The sequence below is a fragment of the Sminthopsis crassicaudata genome, chromosome 2 (genome assembly GCF_048593235.1).
Source record: "Sminthopsis crassicaudata isolate SCR6 chromosome 2, ASM4859323v1, whole genome shotgun sequence".
In the NCBI taxonomy this organism is placed as follows: Eukaryota; Metazoa; Chordata; class Mammalia; order Dasyuromorphia; family Dasyuridae; genus Sminthopsis; species Sminthopsis crassicaudata.
This window is the reverse complement of record NC_133618.1, coordinates 4,912,267-4,924,579: the sequence shown is the minus strand read 5'-3', so window position 1 is coordinate 4,924,579 and position 12,313 is coordinate 4,912,267. Positions and strand designations below refer to the sequence as shown.

General features: G+C 37.0%; 1 long non-coding RNA gene across 1 annotated transcript; it reads right to left on the bottom strand.

Moving 5' to 3' along the window:
• Nucleotides 1-7,471: 7,471 nt before the first annotated feature.
• LOC141553929 (uncharacterized) lies at nt 7,472-9,455 on the bottom strand. The gene is made up of 3 exons (XR_012485724.1): nt 9,307-9,455; nt 8,987-9,136; nt 7,472-7,913 (listed from the first exon to the last, which is right to left on the bottom strand). It is a non-coding gene; the product is annotated as an uncharacterized LOC141553929 (long non-coding RNA).
• Nucleotides 9,456-12,313: the final 2,858 nt, after the last annotated feature.

The window sequence follows — 12,313 nt, the reverse complement described above, 5'->3', positions numbered from 1 at the left end:
AGAGAAGAGCTAATCCAATTCCAATTGATTAATGATGGACAGAACCAGCTACATACAGAAAAGGAACACTGGGAAATGAATGTAAACTGTTATTTTTACCTTCTAAATCCAATTCTTCCTGTACAACAAAAAATTCGGTTCTACACACATATATTGTATCTAGAATATACTGTAATATATTTAACATATATAAGACTGCTTGCCATCTGGGGGAGGGGGCTGGGGGAGGAAGGGAAAAAATCTGAATAGGAGTAAGTGCAAGGGATAATGTTGTAAAAAATTACCCATGCATATGTACTGTCAAAAAATGTTATAATTATAAAATAAAATTAAAATTAAAAAAATTAGTTTTACAGGTAATGGGTAAAATATTAAACAAATTAAAAAATAAAGTAATAGTTCAAAAAAAAAGATATGCATTGTCAAACAAAACAAATTCATATTAGCTGTATCAAAAGAAAAAATGTAGAGTTCATTCCAACATGTAATTTAAAAATTGAAACATTTGTATCCTCCTTATTTATCTAATTATCCTTTATGTGATAAAACAGCTCTTTATATTATAAATATTTCTTTAAATTCTCCACGAGAAAAATGGTAAATGGTTGGATGGCCATGGGACAACAGACACTTTGATGCATTATTAGTGAGTCTTGCAAATTAATCCAACTCTTTTAGAAAACAACTTGGAATTAGATATTTTTTGAGTGAATAAGTTATTTTTAAATCATTCTTTTTTAGTTTGGTGGGGTTTATTTTATTTTAAAACAATAGATTTTATTTTCAAAGTATTTGCAAAGATAATTTTCATTACTCACTCTTGCAAAACTTTTTGTTCCAAATTTTTCTCCCTCCCCTACATAGCAAGTAATCCAGTATGTTAAACATGTGCAATTGATTCTTCTATATATATTTCCACATTTATCATGCTGCACAAGAAAAATCAAGATCAAAAAGAAAAAAGTGAGACAGAAAACAAAAACAGGCAAACAACAACAAAAAAGGTTCCCATGTTCAATTCCCATGAGCTCTTTCTGGATGCAGATGGCTTTCTCCATTACAAGTCTATTGGAAGAATTTTGTATTTTTTTTCAAATTTACTAAACCCATCCTTCGACCCAGAGATATCAATCCTAGATCAAAGACAGGAAGAGATTCCGTGTATATAGAGCTTTATTTATAGCAACTTTATTTTTCTTTTTTGGTGGTAGCAAAAATCTCAAAGCAAAGGAAATGCCCCAAAATATGCTTGTTTATTTTTAATATGGTAGATGGGTGTAAAAATGAAATATTATTGAACTAGAAAAAATAAGAAACATGAAGAATTTAGAGGAAATTGGGAAGACTTGGATTGAAGCAGAATGATATGAGCAGAACCAGGAAAGCAAGATATATAATGATTAGAATGATGCAAACATGAACATCCAAAGGCAAGCCATGTCTGACCAGTATTGATCAGTCTTAATTCTCATAACAATGAAGAATGCCTCTCTTCTCTCAGCAGATCCAAGTGATGAATGAAGCTCATGTGATCAGATATAGGCAGGATATTCCTTTGTTTTGCTTATCTTCAGTTTTTTGTGAAAAGGAAGGGATTTTTTCCCCCACACTATTTGAGCAGAATCATTTAGAGGTTATAACAATCAAAAAAGGCATCAATAAAACTTACACTTAAAATTATTCTCTTAACATATGTAAAAATTGCTAAACTTTGTAATGACAAGATTTGCCTTCTCTAAATTCCCACGGGGGAAATGACTTGCTCATCTGACAAATACCTGTGATCTCTCTTCAAGTTTCAGTGTGACTTGGCTCATTTTTGTTCAGAAAGAATGGGAGGGAGGGAAGGGAATGAGAAGGGAAATAAAAACTCTTCTACTTTTCTGACAGACCTCTCTCTCTGTTAAGATTAATTTAAAAGGCTATTCTCCTTGCAGCATCCTGTCCCGGTCCGCGGGACTCAGTTATTCATGGGGTACTGAGGAGAACGCAGCCTGAAAGAGAAACGGCGCCAGAAAGAAGAGGGAGACCAAGCAGATCCTTGTCAAGGTCTCAGTTTATTGCTCTAGGGGTACAGCCTATATAGCAAAAAGCATGAGAAAGAGAAGTAGGGTTGGGTCTGGGAAAGGAACATGGGAATGGCTGGTTCAATGAACAGGAACATTTTGCAGTTAGGATACACAATGTTGGAACATACACAAAATGTTGTAACATTCTATGGTCAGCTGATTCTTGGAAGGATCATGCCCACCTGTGGTCGGCCTGATTCTCGGAACAATTTGTCTAAGGGTAAGGCCCACTTAGGGGGGGAGAGACACCTGGGCAGGCCCACTTAGGGGGGAGAGACACCTGGGCTGAAGCCCTTGGCTCCCGACATCTCCCCCTTTCCTCTTTAGAAGCAAAAGATTGCATAACACAAGGGCTGGTGAAAGGCCTGTCTTAGGCTATGTGATTTGCATTATTCAAATCTATGCAGTTTCCATATATATGAGGTAAAGCAAAGTAATTAGGTAAGACAAAAGGTAACACATGAAATTGACACATAACAGCCCATATCTTGACAATACACAATAGTTCCAGTACACCAAAGAAGTACACATATCATTTTCAGGTCATTCTTTTTTCCATGCTTCTGTTACATTCAACATATAATCCCACATTGCAACAATCTCTGAGCATTTTCTTTTTGTATCAAGGTATACATATTTTGTAAAGAGCATTTGGTCCAATTAAATAATTTACTAATATTTCCAGTAAAACCCAAACCAGTAATAATAGTATCATTTAAAAACTTGTAAGAACTGGCCTTGACATTTTAATGTGTTTTTGGTGGGGTAGGATCATTGTGGGCAACTATTGAGCATTTACAGTCAAAGCTTGAGAAACATCTTGTCCAGCACTGCGCAGTCTGCAGGCCAAGGCCTCAAGGTCTATTGAATTAACTGTACCCAAACCAGTTCCAGCACCACCAAGTAGGGTATGATACCAGGTTCTTTTCTTTCTAACACAATTCATCAGAGGAAGAAAAGTTATATTATTGGCACAAGTTTTAGGAACTCTTATGATTGATGGAGGATGTTTTGTAGGAGGGGGAGGTGTCAGTGATAGACATTTATCTAATAATGAGGCTTCAATACCGCTATCAAGATTTTACATGCACCGTTCATCAGTTGCTTTTCAATGTTTGTCTCAGCTTGTTCTCTGCATTCAGTTGGGAAGTCCACACCCTCGGAGTCCACCAGTCCTTTAATTCTGGTATGCTGAGTCCACTCTCTTTCCTGTGTAGCACTGCTGTATCTGATGTCAAGAGGATCTGGAACAGTCCTTTCCAGCTCGGGGTGAGTTTGTCCCCCTTCCATGTCTGAACCAGGACCCTATCTCCAAGCTAGAACTCATGCACTGTTGAAATCCTAAGGGAGGAGTCTGAGCAATAAGCCTGTTTAGTTGTAAAGTTTTCAGATGTTACAGTAAAGACATAATATATTTCCTTAAAAACAAATCCTTGGTTTCAAGTATTGGATACAAGGAAGAATTTTGAATTCCTTTTGGATAAGGGTGACCATACAATAAATAATTCATAAAGTGACAATTCCACATCTCTTCAGGGGTTTTGTTTTAATTCTTAATAAGGCAAGGGGAAGGCACTTGGTCCAGGGCAATTGTGTCTCTAATGCCAATTCAGTCAGTTGCTGTTTAATTTCCTTATCCATCCTTTCCACTTTACATGATGAGGGAGTATGCTATAGCTTGGGCCACAGATTGGAGGACCTTGGCTGTGAAACAGGTGCCTTGGCCTAAATATGCCTGCTCCACCATCCCATACCCTGGAATGATATGCTCAAGAAGTACTTTTACAATTACTGAGGCTCTTGCCTAGGCAAGGGGAATGGCCTCCACCCATAAGGTCAGATGGTCCACTACGACCAACAAATATTTGAGACGCCCCACTGACAGCAGCTTGGTAAGGTCCACATGTATGCTTTGGAAAGGCCTGATACCAGGAGGCCTTCTTCCTTTTAGACTTGTCATTGGGCCGCCCTATTCATCCTCTGACAAACAGGACACCCGCTGACCAGTTGCCTTCTATTGTGTATAAGACAGTGCCACAGACCTTGTCAGCACCACATCACACAGGTCTCGGACATTCCAATGACTGCCCTGATGTAAATGTTGGGGTACGTGTCTCATACCTGCTGTGGTCAGTACCTCTCTGCCATTAGGGAGGAGCCAGTGCCCCTCTTTATTCTCCTGAGCACCAAGGCTTTAGATTTCCTGCTACTCTTCTGGGGTAAGGGAAAGTGGAGACATTAGAGGCATAAATGCCAGAATTAGCACCATTATCTCCTCAGTACTTACAGATTCCTCTTCTCCAGGCCATATTGCCTCCTCATCTGCAAAGCAGTTTCTCCTTATCTCAAATGAATCTCCTCTTTGGTGCTCCTGCACATGAATCACTGCAGCCTTCTTAGGTAACATAAGATTAGTCAAAATTTCAGAGAACAATGCCCTGTGTGCCAATCCCTTTCCTTTACTGTTTTCCATTCCCCTTTCTTCCCATATTTCCCAAATATTTGAACAATTCCCCAAGCATATTTTGAATCAGTCCTTCAAGCAATTTTAGGGCTTGATTTACTGCATATAATTCACAAATTTTGAACTGACCACTCTTTTGGCAAGAATCCAGCTTGAACCAGAGTCAAATCTTCCCTATTAACAATAGCATAACCATTTTTTCCTTTTCCCATTAACTATTTGTGAAGAACCATCTATGAACTATTCAGTGCCTTTTAACAAAGAAACTTCCTACAAATCTTCCCTAATCTTAGTTTGGTAATCAATCACATTTGGACAATCATGTTCAAGGGACACATGTTCCCCAGGGGAAGCAGATCAGAACATGGCTGGATTAAAGTTATGGTCTCGTGAGAGTACCAAATCGTCTCTTTCTAATAATGTTGCTTCATATTTTAAAATCCTTGAATCAGTCAGCCACCTCCTGGCCCCTTTGATTCAGAATTGATTGAACCTGGTGCAGGACACTCACTATTAAACTACCCCCAAAGGTTAATTTCTGACTTTTCTTCTACCAAAAATGCTGTGGCTGCCCTTGCCTTAATTGTGCTAATACTTCTAAAGCCACATTGTTTACTGTATTTACATATAAATAAAAAGCCTTTTCCAATGATGGCAAAAGTAAAACAGGGGCTGACGTTTAAAAACTTTCTTCCCCTTTTGAATCCTATTGAACTATATCAGGCTTCTCTTCCAACAAGTGAGTTAATAAAGGCTTAGTTAATAATGCATATTCATCAATCCAGGTTCTACAACACTCCACCCATCCTAGAGATCTCTGCAAACTCTTTTTTCGTTCTAGGCTTAGTAATCTGAAGAATCCCCTCCACCTATACAGGATCTAGTTTCTTTTTTCCCTAGGCTTATAAAATGGCCTAAATATTTTACCTCATGTTTCATAAATTGCAATTTGTCTTAAGAAATTCTCCGTCCCTGTGCTCCTAAATAATTTAACAAACTTATAGTGACTTGGACAAGGTCACTTTTTTTCTGCCCTGCCACAAGAAGATCATTTACATATTGTAAGACTTTTAACAATAAGAAAATTATCCCAGAATGTTCACACAATTCTTATGTACCCATATAGATGTTACATAAATTGAATATTATACCAATCATTTTGCTTTTTTTTTTTTTTTTAGATACCCAATACACAGAAAAATCCCAAACTACATATTGTCCATAACAAACATTTTCAAAAGGACAAAGGCGAAAACTATTATACTTGGAGTCCCTTTAAATAGATGGCATCAATACAATTAATTAAAACTTCTATTTTCACATAAAAGAATCTGAAAAGTTCTTAATAACATCAATTAAACATTTTTTTTTATAAATAGCCCATTCAGACTATTTATCACATTTCTGATCATATTCTTTAAACAAAAAAACCATTATGTTTCAAAGAAACAAATATTCAGTCAATTAACGTCATGTGAGAGTAGCCTGTACCCCTCCCACACTCAACTTTACCAGTTTGGTGGGAACCAGAAACAAAGGCAACTTTCCACTGCTGCCCTTCCCCCCACTGAATTTCCTACAAAGAAATTCTTCTCAAGATTTAGGCAATCATTTAATTTCCTTTCTTTTTTTTTCCCCCAACTGATTCCTTCTTGATATCATTCAAGTTTCCAATTTACTCCTATAAATCAATCCTTCATAAATCTGCATTCTCCTCTCCAGTTCCCTTCAGAACTTTTAAGATTTACACTACTTAGATAACTCCATAAAACATAACAATGTTAACAAATTACCCCACATGTTTCAGAAGGTAACATACTGAATCAAACTAATACAGCTGCTTTTAAAAGTTTTCTTTCTTTTTCTTTTGTCTGAGTGCTTCAAGGCCACTAGTAGAAGCTTCCCAGGTGGCATTAAGCAGATAAGATTGTATTGTCGTTGCTCCTCTTTAGCAGACTTTGAAAATCTGTTTTTCAGAGAAAACTTCCCCACCAGTTTAAAATAGTCAATTTTTTCTTTTACTTACAAATTGGCACAACAGGTTAAAAAGTTTAAAATCACAAACAATTTTTATATTAAGTAACATAAAAATAATCAATTCCCAAATTTCTTAATCATTGTTTTTAAAACTTAACAAAGCTCTTAAATCACCAAAGCCAACTAGAGGCTTTTCCTAGGACCCCTGCCGCCAGAGAGAAGTTTGTTTCACCTTGAACATTCTTCCCTCCCAGAATCCAAATAGAGCTTCCCTAAACTTCAAAGCCCATTTTAATGCATTTCTCTGCCTTCACAAGGAATGCCTAGATATTCCATGATTTAAGACCACTCTGAAAGAATTACTATTCTGAATGAATTCCAATTTCCCCAATTCAGCCTGATATTTTTCTAAGCCTGCAACACAGAGGCTGAATTCTTATCTCTTACTAGCTTGCTAACTTTTAACACAGAACAGAAGCAATGCAAAGCAGACATACACACACAAACACAAAACTCTATTTTCACCTTTTACATACAGATTTAAATCTGATGTACCCAAATAGTCCTGGGATAAACATGGGAGGTGGTGGATGTGGAGCTCTTTTTGGGGGATCCGGCATTTTAATTATAATAGACGGAGGTTTGGAAGGATTTTTATCAGCTGAAGGAATAGAAGTTAAAGAGCCTGCCCCGGATAAGGGGCTGAGGCAAAACTCCGCAACTGATAAGAGCTGCAGTTTATCCGGCTCTCTGGGGGCTGCTTCTATGATTTCATGAATCAAGCCCCAGTAAGAAAAAACTGTCCCGGGAACTGCCTCAGGGCCCCCCTTGTAAGTCAGCAAAGGGGGAGCGGCTACTGGGCTTGAAGCCGGGAGGAGGATCGTCTTTGTAAGCAAAGTTTGCAGGGAAGAAAGTTCAGTGGAAAGCTACATATATATATATATATATATATATCTATATCTATATCTATATCTATATCTATATCTATATCTATATATATATATAAAGAACCTAACTAAATCTTTTTTCTTTACTCTAACCCCTCTTTCTCTGAGGGATGCTTTAAGGTCCTTTGTAAAAACCTGCTCTTTAGATAACTTATACCAAATCTTTTTTCTTTACTCTAACTCCTCTTTCTCTGAGGGATGCTGTAAGGTCTTTTATAAAAACCTGCTCTTTAAATAACTTATGGCCCATTCTTATGAGATGGACGAAACTACTCACCAAGGACGGAAGACTTTCATGAGCGGTGAAAGCGGTCCTTGAAACTTCTCAGGGGTCGCAACGACTTCTTCGGGTGGGGGTCCATCTGGCAAGGGTCCATACCTCGAAATCCACGTTGGGCGCCACTTGTCCCGGCCCGCGGGACTCAGTTATTCGTGGGGTACCGAGGAGAACCCAGCCTGAAAGAGAACGGGCGAGAAAGAAGAGGGAGACCAAGCAGATCCTTGTCAAGGTCTCAGTTTATTGCTCTAGGGGTACAGCCTATATAGCAAAAAGCATGAGAAAGAGAAGTAGGGTTGGGTCTGGGAAAGGAACATGGGAATGGCTGGTTCAATGAACAGGAACATTTTGCAGTTAGGATACACAATGTTGTAACATTCTATGGTCAGCTGATTCTTGGAAGGATCATGCCCACCTGTGGTCGGCCTGATTCTCGGAACAATTTGTCTAAGGGTAAGGCCCACTTAGGGGGGGAGAGAGACACCTGGGCAGGCCCACTTAGGGGGGAGAGACACCTGGGCTGAAGCCCTTGGCTCCCGACAACCCATAAGTAGAAAAACAAATAATAATGATACAAAGCTGGATTCCCACTTCAGATGGCGTCCAACACAAGTTCATGTCCTTGGCCTCTAGACAAGCTGAAGGCCAGAGTCCAAGGGCCATACAAAAAGTCACACATCACCTCCATTTGATGATCAGTCTTGCAATGTTAGAAGGGTCTGGTTAAGTCAGAATGTGTATAATGGGCAAAAGTTTGATTTTGTGACTCATCATACTATGTGTGATGGCAAATATAAGTGAAAAGTCTTCAGTTTAAAAAAAAAACTGGACTAAAACACTAAAAAAAAAAACTTTAACATTAAAATACCCTAAATTTCATAGACCTAGAGAACTCAAGGATAGCTGTAAAATTTGCATTTAATGAAACTTTGTCTCAAGCCTTTTTTTCAATGCTGCAGTAATCCTAATAGACAAATTTTCATAGCAGAACTAGAGATAGAGTATGGGAGCATCTTTCACACTTATCCCATCAAACTCTAGTGTTGCCCCCCTTTCTTTGCTAGGTAGCCTGAATTACTAGTATATGAAGTCAACAAATCACTGAGCTTGCATTTAAAAAGAGATTCACAGCAAATCATTTGAAGATAGAATAATATAAACTTGTTAAAAACTAGACCTATATATAAACTTGTTAAAAACACAGAGAAATGCATAATTAAAATATGGATTAAAGAATCTAAAATATTGTTACCTTAATTGTTGTTGTTTTTTCAAGAAAGTCCAAGAATAGCTTCCATGTCTTCATATGGGTATTCTCTTTTAAGAAGTTTTTGGGGAGTTAAGTTTTCATCCAATAATTCAGGTCTTAAATGAACTCCAAAAGAAACTCTTCTCCTTTTTGCTGATGATCAATTTAAGATAACTTGTGTTATCTTAAAGAAAACATCATACATATATATATATATATACATATATATATTTGCATATAAAATATGTATACATATATTTATTGTATTTACCTCTATTATACCAACATAGTCAAAGGATATGATGTATACTTAATATACTTACCTCAATATACAAAACACCACAAAAGATAAGAATACATCACTATATACACACATATTTATAAAGCTTTTTTTAAAAATTGGATCTGAGAAAGCTCAAAAACTCTTCTCCTGAAAAAGATGAGTCTGTATTATCCTGGAACTTAACTTTGAATCACCCTAAAAAAGCATTAAGAAAAATTAAGTGTTGCCTTTCAAATGTCATTCTCCCAGTAGCATCTTTGCAAGGGTTATAAAGCATGGTTAATTATTAAGGACCACGCCTAGGTGAAGGGGCAGGTCAATTCTCGGAGAGCCTCCACAGCTGTGAATCATAACACTTGAAGGAGTTCTAAAGCAGCCTTTACTGACACAGGTGTTGCTTGTGGACTGGGAAAATAAATTGGAGGCAGAGGGAAGAGAAGAGATGTCAGACAATGTAACAGCCTCTCAGTTGGGAACTCAGAGAACAGCAATTCTCCTTGAATCACCATCATCCTCTCAGAAGAAAAGAAAATAAAAAGGTATACCAAAGGCAAATCAAAATTACATATTGTGTTCCCAACAGATAATCAACCTAATTTCTTTTTTTACTTTACACGATCAAATTTGTTGTGAAGACCAACAGTTTTGGGAGGGAGGGAAGTGAGCCATTAAGCATCAAAAATCTCTTTGTCTACAGAATAAGAACCCAGCTAAATATGTTATAAAATATGTTTACATGTGGACAGAAATTAGATTCACTTAACTTTGGAGAAGTTTGGTTAGAAAAACTTGAAGCAGGAGTTTTCAAGATTATTGATTTCAAACTGACTGATAATGGGTGACAGGTTATTTTAGCTGCATCTTCATCACTTCATGATTCAGTATAGGGAGATCAAAATATTGTCTTTTTCTTTTTTCCCCCAAGGCTGGGGTTAAGTGACTTGCCCAGGGTCACACAGCTAGGAAGTGTTAAGTGTCTGAGATCAGATTTGAACTTGGGTCCTCTTGAATTCAAGGCTGGTGCTCTATCCACTGCACCACCTAGCTGCCCCGATTAAAATATTGTCATCTTGAGTTTCCTCATGGGCTAATTTAGAAAGAAAAGGGGATTTTTTGGGTACTGATTTGAAGTAAAACATCTAAATTATTTTGTAATCCTGCAAATATTTCAGTAAAAATGTTTTCTCTTTTTGAGATAAAGTAGTTATTAGGTAAAAGAGAAAGACATACTTTGGAAGTTATCATTTCTGACAAGCTTTCAAAATTGAGTTTATCTTTAGTTGCTTTATTCTTTGGAGTAATCTTATTTCTCTTATCAGTTTTGTTTATTTTTGGCCAAATATGGAGATTTGCCCCCATAGTTAAACTAGTTAGTACCACAACACAGTAAAAATTAGTTTTCTGTTTATAGTGAGATACCCCATACTCTCTTTTAATCAGTACTTATTAATTTGATAGAATCATGTCAAAGTATATAAGGCCCAGAGCTGTGTGCTACAGATTCTAAGTTCACTTGCTTAACTATAAAAAAATTAAAGGCCTCCTCACCTTGTTTCCTATTGTCATGGTGACCACGCCTAGTGTAGTAGAGATTGCAACTACATAAAAAATCCCCCAAAATATTTCTGTACCTCCAGATCAATAACCCTTCCAACAGGAGCAGAAGACCATCTTATGACCACTTAGGCACTGACTGTAATAATTTGTTCCACTTCCTCTTGCCCAAATTAAGAAGAAGCCTGTCCATTTTATGTAGATAGACTTTGACTCACCCAACATGTGACCCTGCTGACATGTTGCTTATTTTAGCTTATGTATCACAACTTAATGGGATTATTCTGTATTGGGTATACCTGTTCCAGAATGTCTGGACATCTAGCCCTATAAAAAATAAGGCCTTGGAAGGAGGAGGCATCTTAGATTGTGAAGAAGAACTGGAATCTACTCAAGGAAATGGAAATTGAGTAGATGGCTATCATTTGGGGAATGTTCCCATCAATATGAACTGAATAAGTTAATCTAATAGAATAGAATAAGTGTAATAGAATATTCTTGTTCTATAAGAAATGATGAGCCCTCTGATTTCAGAAAAGCTTGGAAAGTCTTATATGAGCGGATGCTAAGTGGAGTAGAGCCAAGAGAATATTGAACATAGCAACAAGATTGTGTGATAATCAGTTGTGATGGAATTGGCTTATTTCTTTTCATTGTTGAAAGGCAATTCCAATAGACTTGTGATGGAAAGAGCCATCTGCATCCAAAGAAAGAACTATGGAAATTGAATGTAGATCAAAGCATAGAATTTTCACCATTTTGTTTTTGTTGTTCATTTGCTTGGTCTCTTTTCCTTAATTTTTTCCCTTTTCCTTTTGATAGGATTTTTCTTGGAATATGGAAATATATTTAGAAGAATTCCACATGTTTAATCTATATTGAACTGCTTGCTATCTGGGGAAAGAGGGGAAGAAGGGAGAAAAATTGGGGAACATAAGGTTTTGCAGGGGTGAATGTTGAAGACTATCTTGCATGTATTTGAAAAAGTAAAAAACTATTTTAAAAAGATTTAGGATCCCCTTCATTATAGGGGACCATGGATGCTTTAATAAAGTGCCATTTGTTCAAATGTCTGCCTCAGTCTCTCATTTTATAGATTAGATAATTTTAATCACCACAATGTTGGTGACCTAGATGGAATAAGCCTCTTTTGGCCAGCCCCTGTATGGGACCCCAAAAGGAAGTGCACACCAGGTTGAATTTTCAATGGCTCCCCAATGGACACCAGCCCTTAGATGTTGGACTCCCCTTGTTGTCTGCACCCAAATTCTCTGACTCTGAGGTAAGTCTTATCAAAATTGCTGAGCATGCCTTGACTTACCCTAAATAAATTTTCACTAAGAAGGGTTCCCAATTAAACTAAGAGAAACTATTTTTGATTTAATTTATCTAAAGATTTGGAGCACTCAAATTCTATTTTTATAAAAATTCTATGGTTATAATTTTAACTTTTTAAAAACATAGCTTCCTGTTCTCTTTTTTCCTCCATCTTT